Source organism: Pelobates fuscus, chromosome 1, assembly GCF_036172605.1.
Source record: "Pelobates fuscus isolate aPelFus1 chromosome 1, aPelFus1.pri, whole genome shotgun sequence".
Classification (NCBI taxonomy): Eukaryota; Metazoa; Chordata; class Amphibia; order Anura; family Pelobatidae; genus Pelobates; species Pelobates fuscus.
Window position 1 is genome coordinate 14,273,525 of NC_086317.1, and position 16,749 is coordinate 14,290,273.

General features: G+C 39.0%; 1 protein-coding gene across 2 annotated transcripts in view; it reads right to left on the bottom strand.

Moving 5' to 3' along the window:
- USF3 (upstream transcription factor family member 3) overlaps window positions 1–9,607 on the bottom strand; it is a 32,535-nt gene extending 22,928 nt beyond the window's left edge. For both annotated transcript variants that reach the window (XM_063446348.1, XM_063446341.1), the window contains exon 1: window positions 9,405–9,607. The gene's annotated coding sequence lies outside the window, so the exon portion shown is untranslated. The remainder of the gene's footprint in view (window positions 1–9,404) is intronic.
- Window positions 9,608–16,749: the final 7,142 nt, after the last annotated feature.

The window sequence follows — 16,749 nt, forward strand, 5'->3', positions numbered from 1 at the left end:
GCTGTTTGCTGACAGCATCCCCAGAGCTTTGTTTATATTAACTTTCTTTAGTTGCTGCAGCACCTTGTCTTGAGATAGCCAATTACAATTGTTCTGCATGTTATTTGCACATCTAGTGCCATAGGTTCTTCCTTAAAATACACAGAGGAAAAATAGTTATTTAAAAATGTCTGCCTTTTCCTGGTGTTCATTAACTAACACCCTAATCCTGGTTTTTGGTGTAGCTACACTTTCATTTTTAGTTTTTTTTAGAATTTATGTACTTAAAAAACATTTTGGTTGTTGGTTTTGCTCTCGGGTTGGTTCATTGTCTGAGTGTTCTCAGCCAATGAATGCAGCCCGGCACAGCCGGCTAAGATCAGTGCTGGAGGTTAGTCTGAAGAGTAGGCAAAATCAGGCACACAGGGGATTCCAGGTAGGTTGGTAAATTGCACTGAAACGGTTAGATTATTTAACCACTATAGATCATACAGAGTGTTCTTTTACTACTAATAAATTAATACTAATAAAGTCAAATTGAAACAGTGTGAAAAAATCTTCTGTGTTTAGTGTCCTACCACAAACATGTAACCACTTATCCTCAAAGGAATAGTCTAAGCAGCATAACTACATCATCTTAACCCCTTAAGGACTGAGCCAAATGTACACGTTTTGATCAAAACAAAATGTAAACAAACCACAGAATTTTTCTATATGTCGGTTCAACCGTAATTTATCTCTTTCATATTAAGTGCACCCACACTTATTATATATCATTTTATTCAGGAGAAATATGGCTTTTATTTAACATCAAATATTTACCTATAAAACAATTTATAAAATATAAAAAAAGTGAGAAATTAAGAAATGTGACTTTTTTGTTCTGCATGACATTTTAACTGTGACTGTCATAATACTGTTTGCTTTTACTGCAATAAAATACACATTTGTATTCAGTGATGTCTCACGTGTAAAACAGTACCCCCTATGTACAGGTTTTATGGTGTTTTGTGAAGTTACAGGGTCAATTATAGCATGTTACATTTTTCAGTTTTTTCACATTGAAATTCGCTAGATTGGTTACTTTGCCTTTGAGACCGTATGGTAGCCCAGGAATAAGAATTACCCCCATTATGGCATACCATTTGCAAAATTAGACAACCCAAGGTATTGCAAATGGGGTACGTCCAGTAATTTTTAGTAGCCACTTAGTCACAAACACTGGCCAAAGTTAGTGTTAATATTTGTTTGTGTGTAAAAAATACAAAAAACTAATTTGAACACCAATTTTGTCCAATGTTTGTGACTAAGTGGTTACTAAAAAAGACTGGACATACCCCATTTGCAATACCTTGGGTTGTCTACTTTTGCAAATGGTATGCCATCATGGGGGTAATTCTCATTTCTGGGCTACCATACGGTCTCAAAGGCAATGTAACCAATCTGGCGAATTTCAATGTGAAAAAACAAACCCAAGCCTTATATTTGACTCTCTAACTTATGAAAACACCATAAAATCTGTGCATGAGGGGTACTGTTATACGCAGGAAACTTCGCTAAACACAAATATTAGTGTTTCAAAACCGTAAAACGTATCACAAGAATTATATCATCAGTTTAAGTGGCAGGTTTTACTGTACAGGTTTTATGGTGTCTTGGAAAGTTACAGGGTTAAATAGAGTGCTAGCAAATTAAATTCTCTGGACTTTCTGCCTGGGTTATCAGGCAGGTCCCGCAAATTTTAATTAATAAAATGATTTCATTATGTAAAAATATTTTACAATTATATGGGTATATATATAGGTATATATTATATGGGTATATATAGATATATATATATTTCGTTCTAAGTGTATTTTAATATCTATCTATCTATATATATATATATAGATATATATATTAATATCAAAATACAGTTAGAATGAAATTACATATTTTTTTTCATTTAACTTATTTACATATTGATTATATATATATATATATATATATATATATATATATATATATATATATATATATAATTCTACCTGTATTCTGATATTAATATATATAATTATATATATTAATAATAATACACTTAGACACTGTGTGCGTGATATATATATATAGCAGATAAAATCTGTATCTTGTAATACCTTTTTTATTGGACTAACAGAATTTTTTTAAATGACAAGCTTTCGGGAGAACCTCCCTTTCTCAAGTCTGAAGCATTTCTGAGCAAGACGACACATAGAATTCAAAGTTGAGTTTATATATATATGATCTAAGTATATATTTTTAAATTTTACACTGTTTTAAAACTTTAAACTTTTTTTCAGGCAGCAGGGGGGCTACCTGTCATTCCAGGCACTCCCCCTGCTTGCACTGCTATGGACAGCTATTCCGTCCATGTGATTGTGAGGTCCTCACAATGGCCCAGGAGGGCCGGATCGGCAGCAGGGAGACTCACTGGGATGTCAGGTAAGTCCCCCAATCGCGAGGGTCCCTGGGATGCAGGTAAGTCCTTTGGGTGGCGTGGACACGCTATGCCGCCTTCCGGCGGTTAGAGCCGGGTCCCCAAGGACGGCATAGCATGCACGCCATCCTTAAGGGGTTAATGAAGTGAAACATGGCAATGTTTACATTTATTTGTAATCATGCCTATAGTGACTGTCAGACAGACACGCATCCAGCTCGTGCTTCACTAAAAGAAATACTGGATTTGACAAAAAGTCATTATTACTGATGACTTCTCTGGGAGTGGAGCGGCTGCAGAGAGAAGACTGTCCCAACATTGGATTTTAGAGAGATTTAACACTAACAGGAACATTAAAAAGCAGTATATTGCCTCCACTGTTAGACTATTCTTACAAACACGGGACAGATTTAGACATAAAATCTGCAGCACCAAAGGCTCGTCGTTTGCTACCCCAATTTTGGCTTTGCTGCATTGTATACCAACTTTTAACGCCAATTTGTGGTATGAACATGGCACAACACACTTATATCATCTCTTCCGACATACCACTCTAATAGCCTTTACCAACTTTAGTGTCCAAACTTGCCCTTCCTGCAACCTCACAATACTCCTACCTGCAACTTAAATCTTTTCTCACACATAACTACGCTCCAAAAGTGCAACAAGGGGAGGCAACACCAGGGTTGACAGAATGGGAACAACTGTGCATAAATTGTAAAACACCACTGTCTTGTAAGCCAATCTCTATGTGTTATAAATTGCTATCTGACCACATATCTTAACCAACATCTAAACCAGCCCAACAATGGGAACAAGACTTACAATGCACGTTCGCCCCGAAACAATGGGACTCCATAATTAACACATCCAGAGGCCTAATCAAGTCCTCAACCCATACAGAACAACACAAAAAGATTCTATACCGCTGGTATATGGTACCAACCAGGCTACACAAATGTTGGAGATGCAGCATAGTGTGGTGGCAGTGTGCAGGAGAACTAGCCGAACACTAATAGCGCAGGTGGCGGGTTGCTCCCTACCCTTTACGCCCCAAAAAGAAATTAAATGCTACATGTTCATTTTAACAGCACAGCAATTGATTGCAAGAGTTTGTAAATCCCCTCTACCTCCCCAAATTTAAAAACTGCTTAAAGCCTTAAAGACAAATAACACATATACGAAAAATGTTTTGGAACAATATTCTCCCCCTCCAAACTTTATACCGAATCATGGAACTTTTGGAACACATGGAGATCGCATAGCCCTCAAAACCTTGTAACAACAAAATGAAAGATGCCTAGGGTTGACATATGCTTCTAGCCACAAATCAAGTAGAGTTATTATTGAATGATAGACGACATTATTATACTGGTTTTTATACCACTTACTGAAATGCTCATTGTTTGGGGCCTGCTACACCCACTGCTTTTTTTAATTAAAAAAATAAATAAAATATAGTAGCAACAACTAGTTTAATAACTGCCTTGGTATTGGTTACTTGTATAATGCTGTGTAATGATAACTGATGGTGCCTCCCCTCCCCCCTTTTTAACTTTCTGTACCCCCTACCTTATTGAAACCATAAACATTTTTTTAAATAAAAAAGCAGTATATTTATTTTTAACAATGGAGTGTTTGTTTGCAATCAGAAGGAACATACCTGAACCTACATACATCTTGCTGCTTTAAAGCGACACTATCAGTCCTGGGATTATCATAAAGATAGAGTTTTAATGAAAAAATATATCTTGATAGGAATGTCACTGATATGGTAACATTATTAAACAAAGAAAGTAAAGAGTTAACTGCCTCATATTGTGCAAGTAACAATTTCCTCCCAAAATACTAGTCTCCAATTGAGGTACTGGGAAAACATATCTTCTCATGCACCTATGGTATCTGAATGACGGCACACAGGGTGCCCCATAAGACCTAATTTCGAACATCTGCACTATTGAGAGCAGAACAATTGTGCAACTCTGTCCGTGACAATAAAAAACAAAACACAAGTGACAACACAGCCTTAAAGCAATTAGAGAAAGCAGAGAAAAATCTTCAAACAGACTACTAGCACACTGACAGCTCCAATCATAGAGCGAAAGATACAATCACAAACCTCAAGAAGAGCAAATAACACTTCAAAAACATATACTGTTGATTGTCATAAGCAACTGCAAATGTGTGTTTATTACAGTCAGAGACAAATATCACTAGTTATTATTATTATTATTATTGCCATTTATATAGCGCCAACAGATTCCGTAGCGCTTTACAATATTTTGAGAGGGGGGATGTAACAATAAATAAGACAATTACAAGAAAACTTACAGGAATAATAGGTTGAAGAGGACCCTGCTCAAATGAGCTTACAGTCTATAGGAGGTGGGGTATTAGAAACATTAGGATAGGAAATATCAAGTAGGAGTGAAGCAGAGCTGGAGGAGAGAGCAAAGCACTATCCCATAGGAGAGCAAGAGACAGGTATGTAAGGGAGAGATTACTCTGGGAGGCCATACGCTTTCCTGAAGAGATGGGTTTTAAGGCCCTTCTTAAATGATTGAAGACTAGGGGAGAGTCTGATGGCAGTAGGCAAGTTATTCCATAGGAGAGGAGCCGCCCGTGAGAGGTCCTGCAAGCGTGAGTTGGCCGTACGGGTGCGAGCAGCAGTCAGGAGGTGGTCGCGGGCAGAGCGGAGGGGAGGGTACGAGGAGGGGCATACCTCTGGATCAGTGAAGAGATATAAGAGGGGCTGGAATTGTTCAGTGCTTTAAATGTATGTACTAGTTGGTGTCAACATATTGCACTGCAGTGTGAGAAATAGCATCAGATGAGACAATTTATTGTGTCAGTTTTATGTTATGTGTGTGTGAGGAAGTGTCAGTGTATTTTATTGTATGTCACTGTACATTTAGTGTTTGCATTTAGTTTGTGTAGGTGTGTCTACACTGTGTGTAGTGTCAGTGTGTGGTGTCATTGTGTGTATATTAGTGTCAGGTTGTGTATGGTTGTCACTATGTGTAGTTGTGTTTACATTGAGTGTAGTGTCAGTGGGTGTAGTTGTGTTTACACTATGTGTACGGTCAGTGTGTGTAGTTGTGTTTACACTGTGTGTAGTTTTTTTCACAAAAAGCAATAAGGAACTGCACTCAATCAAATCACTCTGAGACAGGGTGCAACCAGTTGTGACATAGTGTGTATTTGTGTTGTAATGTCAGTGTGTGTATTTGTGTTGTAGTGTCAGTGTGTTGTAGTGTCAGTGTGTTGTAGTGTCAGTGTGCTGTAGTGTCAGTGTGCTGTAGTGTCAGTGTGCTGTAGTGTCAGTGTGCTGTAGTGTCAGTGTGTGTTGTAGTGTCAGTGTGTGTTGTAGTGTCAGTGTGTGTTGTAGTGTCAGTGTGTGTTGTAGTGTCAGTGTGTGTTGTAGTGTCAGTGTGTGTATTTGTGTTGTTGTGTCAGTGTGTGTTGTAGTGTGTCAGGGTATTTATATCGGCAGACATTTTGTGCTATGATAGAAATAAAAGTGTATATTCTGAAGTCACTCTGAACAGACCAGAATCCATTTTGTTATTTTCAAGTTAACAAAGAGACACAAAATTTCTATCCTTTCTCTAAAACTTTGCCAGAGCTAAAATGAATGTATAGTATAAACAAACCAAGTGATAAGAGACTGTCTAAATTGCTAACGGAATAGAATAAATTCTAAACCCAGACATAAGTGACAGAGAAGATTAAATAATTAAATTTTACTTTCTATACTAAAAAGATCCCATTGTGAGTGGAAGTTGAAATTAAGTTTAAGACATATTAGACATTATAGCAGAATTTGGAGACACATAGTCTGAAGAAAGCCCAAAGAAGCGTTTGATCTGACGAGAAAACTTGAGTTATGGCAACCATATAGATAACGTAAATGACGTCAAAATAGCCACCAGGAAAAGTTAACTCTTTCCTGGATAGGTATGTTTAGTGGGACAAGACTGCCCTCTATGGTCCAAATACTGAAATGGTTATCTAGAAGGGAAACACACCCCTAGTGTTCCTATTGGTTTATTAGCCAGTGACGAACAGAGAATCTGTTTCTTTAAAAGTTAAGACAAAGGGAAGAGAGAGGGTTCAAGGTAATCAAGCAATCAAGGCAGATGCAAGGAGGTATGCAGAAATCAAGAGAGTCGGAAGCAGGCTAAGAAAGAAAAGACATAGAAACATTCCTTGACACTTAGCTACCTGAGAACATCTGGTGAGAATATCTATTTAACTGGTAAATATACTGGCTTCATTTAATTAATTAACATTTTCTAATAGCATGATATATGACTGGATAAATCACGATCAGATTTCGATATTAAGAAATCTTAGTTAACTAAGAAATATATATTAAACTTTCTATTCTGCAGAAAAATCATATTTATGTGATTAATATCACATGTTAGCATATCGTGATATTTATCCAGTTGTATTGATTTGCTCGAAAAGAAGATAGAGTATCTGTTTAGGCACATTATTAAAATATCAGCTTGTAGAATTTGGTAGATTTCTCATTGGATGGATCCAGGAAATGACTAATGACTGGCTTAAATGTTATTTTATTTAAAATTACATAAGAATAGATCTTAAATGCCTAAAAGAGGTCTAGCCAGCATTGAAAGGGTTATTCTAACTGTCAACTAAAGTTTTTACGACCTCACGCTGCACTCTGTTCTCTGTGTGAAACTTTCACATTCTTTCTCTGTGAAGACAGTCGTAAATCTTGTCTTAGTCATTAGGAGATGTTTTTATATTACCATTAGTATTGCATACTCATGTTATACTGAATTTCCATTGATTATTATCACGCATGTTACTTATTATTATTATTTGAATATAAAAATAAATTGTATCTATTTTTATAACAAATTGTGATTTTCTTTATATAGGATACATTTCACTTATATGATAACGTTCTTTTGGATCTGAGAATTAAAATAGTGGGTAATTCTCAACTGTTTACTATTATTATCCCATAAATATCCCCACAAGTGTCAGTGTGTGTTGTAGTGTCAGTGTGTGTATTTGTGTTGTAGTGTCAGTGTGTGTATTTGTGTTGTTGGGTCAGTGTCAGTGTGTGTGGTAGTGTCAGTGTGTGTGGTAGTGTCACAGTGTGTGTGGTAGTGTCAGTGTGTGTGTTGTGGTGTCAGTGTGTGTGTATTTGTGTGTCACAGTGTGTGTATTGTCAGTTTGTGTGTCACAGTGTGTGTATTTGTGTGTCACAGTGTGTGTATTTGTGTGTCACAGTGTGTGTATTTGTGTGTCCGTGTATTTGTGTGTCAGTGTGTGTATTTGTGTGTCACAGTGTGTGTATTTGTTTATAACAAATTGTGATTTTCTTTATATAGGATACATTTCACTTATATGATAACGTTCTTTTGGATCTGAGAATTAAAATAGTGGGTAATTCTCAACTGTTTACTGTTATTATCCCATAAATATCCCCACAAGTGTCAGTGTGTGTTGTAGTGTCAGTGTGTGTATTTGTGTTGTAGTGTCAGTGTGTGTATTTGTGTTGTTGGGTCAGTGTCAGTGTGTGTGGTAGTGTCAGTGTGTGTGGTAGTGTCACAGTGTGTGTGGTAGTGTCAGTGTGTGTGTTGTGGTGTCAGTGTGTGTGTATTTGTGTGTCACAGTGTGTGTATTGTCAGTTTGTGTGTCACAGTGTGTGTATTTGTGTGTCACAGTGTGTGTATTTGTGTGTCACAGTGTGTGTATTTGTGTGTCACAGTGTGTGTATTTGTGTGTCACAGTGTGTGTATTTGTGTGTCAGTGTGTGTATTTGTGTGTCAGTGTATTTGTGTGTCAGTGTGTGTATTTGTGTGTCACAGTGTGTGTATTTGTTTATAACAAATTGTGATTTTCTTTATATAGGATACATTTCACTTATATGATAACGTTCTTTTGGATCTGAGAATTAAAATAGTGGGTAATTCTCAACTGTTTACTATTATTATCCCATAAATATCCCCACAAGTGTCAGTGTGTGTTGTAGTGTCAGTGTGTGTATTTGTGTTGTTGGGTCAGTGTCAGTGTGTGTGGTAGTGTCAGTGTGTGTGGTAGTGTCACAGTGTGTGTGGTAGTGTCAGTGTGTGTGTTGTGGTGTCAGTGTGTGTGTATTTGTGTGTCACAGTGTGTGTATTGTTGTCAGTTTGTGTGTCACAGTGTGTGTATTTGTGTGTCACAGTGTGTGTATTTGTGTGTCACAGTGTGTGTATTTGTGTGTGTATTTGTGTGTCACAGTGTGTGTATTTGTGTCAATGTGTCACAGTATGTGTTGTTGTATCAGTGTGTGTGTATTTGTGTGTCACAGTGTGTGTATTTGTGTCACAGTGTGTGTTGTTGTGTCAGTGTGTCACAGTATGTGTTGTTGTATCAGTGTGTGTGTATTTGTGTGTCACAGTGTGTGTATTTGTGTGTCACAGTGTGTGTTGTTGTGTCAGTGTGTCACAGTATGTGTTGTTGTATCAGTGTGTGTGTATTTGTGTGTCACAGTGTGTGTATTTGTGTGTCACAGTGTGTGTTGTTGTGTCAGTGTGTCACAGTATGTGTTGTTGTATCAGTGTGTGTGTATTTGTGTGTCACAGTGTGTGTATTTGGGTGTCACAGTGTGTGTATTTGTGTGTCACAGTATGTGTTGTTGTGTCAGTGTGTGTATTTGTGTGTCAGTGTGTGTATTTGTGTGTCAGTGTGTGTCACAGTATGTGTTGTTGTGTCAGTGTGTGTCAGTGTGTGTTGTTGTGTCAGTGTGTGTATTTGTGTCAGTGTGTGTTGTTGTGTTTGTGTGTCACAGTGTGTGTATTTGTGTCAGTGTGTGTTGTTGTGTTTGTGTGTCACAGTGTGTGTATTTGTGTCAGTGTGTGTTGTTGTGTTTGTGTGTCACAGTGTGTGTTGTTGTGTCAGTGTGTGTTTGTGTGTCACAGTGTGGCCCCCGGGTCCCATATCTCACCCCTTCATGCTGCAGTTGAGCGATGTGGCCCCTGGGGGCCCCGGTGGGTTGGGTCTCGCTTCCTCCCCCCAAGCCGGGCAGATAACACTCGGCTCCCAGCCAGCACCACGTGACCTGCCCCGGCTCCTCACACAGACTGCTAACGGCGCCACGGTAACCGAGCCGGGAGAACGGAGCGCGCATGCGCAGACAACTTGCTTACTATCAACACCCTGACAGAGCCGGAAAGGACGCTCTGCGCGTGCGCAGCCAGCCAACCAATCAACACTCCTCCTCGCTGGTAGAACCGCTCTGCACGTGCGCAGCCAACAAACCAATCAACACTCCGCCTCGCTGGTAGAACCGCTCTGCGCGTGCGCAGTCTCCGAACCAATCAACACTCCGCCTCGTTGGAAAAACGCTCTGCGCGTGCGCAGCCTCCGAACCAATCAACACTGCGCCTCGCTGGTAGAATGCTCTGCGCGTGCGCAGCCAACCAACACTCCGCCTCGCTGGTAGAACGCTCTGCGCGTGCGCAGCCTTCGAACCAATCAAAGCCGCCACTGAAAGAGCTTTCCGTAGCCCTTCTGTACCAGAAAAAATGCTCTAAAAGAAATGTTCTCTCTTTCACCAGAGTGTTTAGATCGCTGTAGCCAGACAGGTCACGTGGGAGCAGTTTGTTGCCCTGGATACATAGTATCAGTGCCTGTTAGGTAGACATTATTAATTATTATCGGTATTATTATTATCTGTATTTTTATTATTGGTATTTTTATTATCGATATTATTAGTATTATCAGTATGATTATCATTATTATAGGTATTATCTTTATTATCGGTATTATTATTTTTATCGGTATTTTTATACCGCCAACTCATTCCGCAGCGCCTTACAATATTATGAGAGGGGGAGATTTACTGTAAATGAGACAATTACACAGTGACACAGGAACAATAGGTAGATGGGGGCCAGCTCACAGTCTAGAGGCGGTGGGGTACAAATACACAACAGGGTGACCGCCACCAACACGGTGAGAAGGTAGCAGAGCTGGAGGAGAGCGAGAGACAGATAAGGATACTGTGACGGACCGCTGGCACTCCGACTGAGTACCTCCGCCAATCGATGCTCCTAGTGCTCGCTGAGGACTCCAAGCACTCCAACCGACACCATCAGCACTGCAGCTGCGCCGGGTCTCGCCGTCTCCACCCACCCTGGATCCAATGCCAGGATGCAGCTCCCAGTGGGTGAACCTCTCTTTCCCCAGAGAGCGTAAAAGGAACAGAACAGCTCTTACAAGAGCTCAGTGATTATAGGAAGAGAGTATGACGAGCATGGCAATCCCTTGTAGCAGATTCCCCCAATAAGAGTCAGGACTCAGATTGAGGGTGATGAAGAACTGAAGCTTTTAATCCAACACTCTGCTTTTATGCACATTTTACAACCATAGTACTGCCTACAGTGTTTTGCAGAGCAACCAATCAATACATACAATACACTCAGACACTCCCAGCAATTACACACAAAATCCTCCCCTCTGCCTGTGATACAATTATCTCAACACAATAGACTAACTTTATGATCACAGGCAGGAAATATACAGTTTTTACAAAATATTAATAACTCCCAAAACATACATACATTTTCAGAATCGGCATACTTGAAATATACACATACTCAAAAATCAGGGCAATCGGTGCAGGGGTTAAAAAGTTACGGGAAAGTCCTATTTGACAAATAGCCCAGTCTAACAGTGCGTTCAAATAGTCCAACGCACTTCGATTCCAGCCAAAGTTCATGAGATGGTAATGGTCAGCGATGTTCGTTGAAATGTGCAGCCGATTTCAGTTCCATGAATTTGGCTGCACACACCGCTGACCGTGTGCGAATGAATCAAAATGGCTGCCGCCACGTTTTCGATTTTTGAATGGCGGCCGCTTCAACTACTTCGGCTGCATCCGAAGCGCCAGGCCAAAATTGCAGGTCCTTTCCCAAAGTACTTAAAGGGTCAGAACCAGCACAATGAAATACAATATGCCCAAATAACGTATTTAAGCGGCCAAATCTCCCAGGGACCATAATCACATGGCAAGATGCTGGCAAGTAGTCCTCTCCAGGCACAAGTGGCGATGTTAATTTCGCCTCAGATACCGATATCTATAGATAAGTTACAACACGGTGGGAAGGTATCAGAGCTGGAGGAGAGAGTGGAGTGCGGCTCTGTAGGAGCAGTGCAGTGTAGCCTTCAAGACTTCTCAAGGGCTGCACTGTTCCTGTGGAACTCACTTCACTCCTCCGTTAGATGCTCACCCAGTCTCCACTCCTTGAAAAAAATCATTAAAAACCCACTTCTTCATAAAAGCGTATCAATTAAACTCTTAATAGCTCCTGACTGATTCCTCTCTTGCAACTGTCACTAGTCTAATACTATCCTTACCTTTTGTGTCACTCTACCCAACTCCCTCTAGCATGTAAGCTTATTGAGCAGGGCCCTCAACCCCTATGTTTCTGTGCATTAAACTTGTCTGGTTACAATTACGTGTCTGTTAGTCCACCCATTGTACAGCGCTATGGAATTGGATAGCACTATATACATTTTTTTTTTAAATAGAAAAACACTGATAATTCTGTGAGTTTCCTGCTGCAATTTACCAGATTTAACATTGGAAACCAATCAGACACCCAGTTGGCACAATGCACAAACATTTCAATAATGTCAGATCTGTGTATTACCATCTACATGCAACTAAACTGTATTCAGTCAGAATATAGAAATCTCCCCCATTGCCATACCTCCCAATGTCCTTGATTCAGCAGGACAGTCCCACAATGAAACATCTAACCTGCTGCGCCTTGTATTGGACCTCTGAGGACAGCGGACACACATTGCCAATAAATGTTCAGTGGGCTCATTAGCCACAGAGGCCCAAAATAGCTATAGCACTTGTAATGCTTCAGAACTGGAAAATCTACATTTGAATACCAGTCAAACTGCCTTACTGGTAAGTGTCCTTGGGCAAGACAATGATACAGATCCTCCTACTGCAAATCCTCATGGCTTGTAAGGTCCATTGAGCAAGACCCTCTTTAACTAACTAACTAAAAAAAAAACCTTTACTATAATTGTAAAGCGCTACAGAATATGTTGACAATATATAAAAAAATTTTTTTTTTTTAAATGAACTCAGTATGCAGCCCATATGAGACAACTCTCTCAGTTATTCACTGAAGTGAGAATTGTTGTGAATGCAAAATGTGGAACAAAATGGCCTGATTGGTTTTCATTTTGACTTTTGGGATTCTGTAAGAAATATAACCATGTCATCTTATTAAACTAATTTTAGTGGCTGGAGTACCCTGGCACTGACCCTCCATTCAGAGTACCCTGGCACTGACCCTCCATTCATTTGTTAGCAGTTTAATACTGCACGAAGGTCCATGGCTTTCCATACACCCCCACCCCATTGATGTGTGGCTAAAGCAGAGATTACAAATTTCCTTCTAGCCATACTAATACATATACATACTTATACCTGAATGGGCACTGTGTTAGCCTGCAACAGATCTCACACAGTCTCAGCCAATGCCAGCTCCTCAGGCCAACGCTTCCTCAGTGGGGCTCAGAGTGCTCACATTGAGCAGGTCAGTCTGACATGCCAAAACATAAGAAATATAACCCTCTATGCTCAGAGGACTCACATCTGCCCAAGCATAAGATTAGGGGTGCCAAGGGGGCGTATGGATACAAGGACAGTGTTCTTGTTTATGATTACAAGTAAATTATGTATATGGGAAAACCTCTACATAAAACACCCACAATTCTCTACCAGGCAAAGGGCATACTGTAAACCCACAACGGTAACCACTCTATTGCCCTTAACCAATCATATGGCCCAGGGCTATTGTATAGGGTACCCTACTGTATTTCATGTAATTACTGTACGAGTACATCAAAGAGGGGCCCGCAATAACCTTTAAAAAGCATGTGAGAGGTCCTAAGTTTGCAGTCATTTAGACTAAAAATGTAAGAGACCCAGCATTAATGTTCCATTTTGGAAAGAAAGAAAAACAATAAACTAACAAGCAGGTCATAAAATTGCCCTCTAACGGGTTTCACTATACAGGTGGGATATTGCTGTACTAAGGAGAGGTAAGATTGCAATTGTGATATAAGTTACTTTGAGCCTACTTTTGACTCTGACCTTGGCTTAGGATCACAGTGATTTGTCAAACAGATCACTGCATTCTAATCCTGCCCCTCAGAGCCAATCAGGCAGGAGAGAGCCAAGCTGCTGGTTTAGTTCAATAAACAGTATACATTTCTTTTATTTTAATCATTTAATGCATTAAAAATATATGCATTGCTTTACACCATATAGTTTTCTGCATGCATTTGTTAGTGGCTAAAACGCTCTAAATGTAGGCATACAACTGAAAAACAGATCAAGTCACAATTTTAACAGGGCTAGTCACTATAGTAAGTTTAAAGCCAGAGTAGCCAGATTGAAAACATAGCTGACAGAATGTTTCCAGTTCAGCTACTGTAACCTTAATATTCACTTTAGTGAATAATAATCCTGGGAATTTTGAAAATAAATAAATGGGCAGGCCTCTTACTTGGCTCAGTAATATCACAAAATCCCAGCAAAGTTTTTTTTTTCCCCCCATCAGTAAAAAACATCAGGATGTTTAAAACATGAAGAAATATTGTGTGTGAGGGAAAACAGTCTCTCTCCCCCCTGCCTCCCCCCCCTCGAAAAAAATAAAAATTAAAAAGATTGGGGGTGAACTAATAGCAGGAGATGCTAAAGGAATCCCACACGAATACCCAATATCATCAACTATAGAAAAATACATGACATTTTATGATGCTGTGACCACTATTAAACCAAATATTTAAAAAGGTTAGCTTTGAAATATTACTGTACTCCTTTTACGATTACATGTACCTGTAACAATTATACTGAAATCCTTGAAATGTGACATGCTGCATATATCAGGACACGTACGTGTTAGTTTTCTTCAACTGATTATGTATACATTAAAGGCAGTGTTGTAAAATTGGCAGGGTTATCCACTAAAGTGAGAATGCAAAGTTAAATTACAGTACATTTCACATTTAAGGCCACAGTAGCCAAACTGTAAAAATAGCTGAAATTGAGGACTGTTCCAGTTCAGCTATTTTTTTTACTTTCGTGAATAACCCTGTATAGGTTTTTTTCTTTTCTTTGTATTACAGCAAAATGCCATCTAGGCGTTCTAGAGACATCATTAAGAACCACAAAACAAAAGGTCCACTGGCCTAGAAGTGTCTCAAAAACAAAAAAAAAAATGGTATTTAATATTCATAACAAGATTCTTTATTATTCCTGTTCGTTAGGATTGGTTTCCTTTAATCCCATGGATGCACTGGGACGTATATTTCAGCCTGCCCAAGACTGCTGTGAGTTAGAGAGCTGGACAGCAGACTATTTCCAGCTGATGATTATTTCTGCATTCAATTTAGTGAAAGAAAGACTGGCAATGTTTTTTAATCTCTACATTAGTAGCACCACAGCCAGCAAGCATGGTGTTAGACCGCATCTACTCATTAGTACTTATTGAAGCTGTTAAGAGATTTTGTGGAGGCAGTCCTTACAGTTTTTGTCAAAGACTTGAGTATCAGAGTGAGCCTGAGCCTGTCAAATTCTTGGCACCAAAAAAAAAAATTGGCAATGTGGTGCCACCACACCTCATCCAAATATTCTGTAACCTAGAAAAAGGCGAGACTAACTGAACTGATGTACTAGATTTAAGAACAAGGTTATGGGTACCATGATTATCTGCATTTGTTTTTGTCAAACTACTTTAAATATGTTTGGGAGGGGAGTGGGATAATACACACAAAGCTTCCTTGAACAAGAACCATTGCAGTAAAGGGTACAATGAACTGTAGTTATTCTGAGGCTTGATGTGTCCTTTATTATTTTCCATTTTAACAGAATAATATGTGGAGTTTAATTAATAACCATCAAGCTACTTAACAAGGGCAGATGCTCCCACTAGGTCTTTGGGTGTACGGTGGTGCCCTTAAGGTCAGTCTGTCCACTTGCTCCCCCCCACACCCCTGCAAAAAAAAATATATATATATATATATATATCCACAACACTGCTCTATCAGGTGTGGTCGGCCCTGATCTAAAATATAACCTTTTTAAGCAAGCCCAAAATAAAGTTGTACCACAAACGTGATAAATTACATTTATGGCAAACATAACAGCCTCACTTGTACTTGCTTGAGTTGCTGACAAAGTATTTAAAAATTGCCCAGGAACAGGTATAATTCATATGATGCAGGAGGAATTCATTGCATTAGACAGTGATGGGCCAGAGCGTCTGACAGAAGAACCCCGAAGTGAACTATATGACAGCTACTCACTACAGGTCAACATTGTCATGACCAATCCAGAAACATGTATAACTGAGGGGTAATCAAGAAGAGATTGTGGATTTGGCATCCCCAGACGTAGTGCACACAAATTAGGACAGAATCATACCCAATGTCATACATAATCTTTTACTCTAATCAACGTATATCTAAGCGGACACCCTTTCATTCAAACAAGCCCTTCTAAGGCTTCAACTGGATGACGGCACTACCATGACAGGACATTAAAACAGGACTGGCAACATTTTTAAAAATTGTTTCATAAAGATCTATCTGCACTGAATTCCTACTGAAAATGTACAACTTTGTTTTTATTATTAATATATATATATATATATATATTTTTTTTAATTTATTTTATTTTAAACTTGACCAAGTTACATTACTCCAACACCACAAACAATATTCTACCCCTTTGGATATGAAAGACCACACTGATTAGTTCGAGAGTCTGGTTTTAAGATACATTAAAAACAGAAGTGCATTTTAAATTCAAAATAAACATGCTCCCAGACACAACTGATGGCCCCCCACCATGACAGACGAAACACTGCATTGGTATTCAACTAATCTCAGACCTCATTATATTGAAACACACGTTCCTGTACAGTCATCCAAACACTCTTTAAATTACAAAGACCCTAGTAAGATATATATTGATGATTTTGCGCATATTAGCACCAGTTTACCTTTCTCTTAAACTGATAACACATGGGGAGATTTCTGATTTTTATCCAGTAATATAACGGAATCCGTTAAGAGTCGCTATGACATAGATCACCATGGAGCATGCTTTATATGTTTCCATTTAGTCCCGATCACTATAACCATTATACCTTTAGTAACATAAATTAGATTAAAAAGTCACACTGTGAAGTTTAAGACAATTTTTGTAAAAATAAATAAATAATAATGATAAAGAAAAGAGAAAAACAATGAGG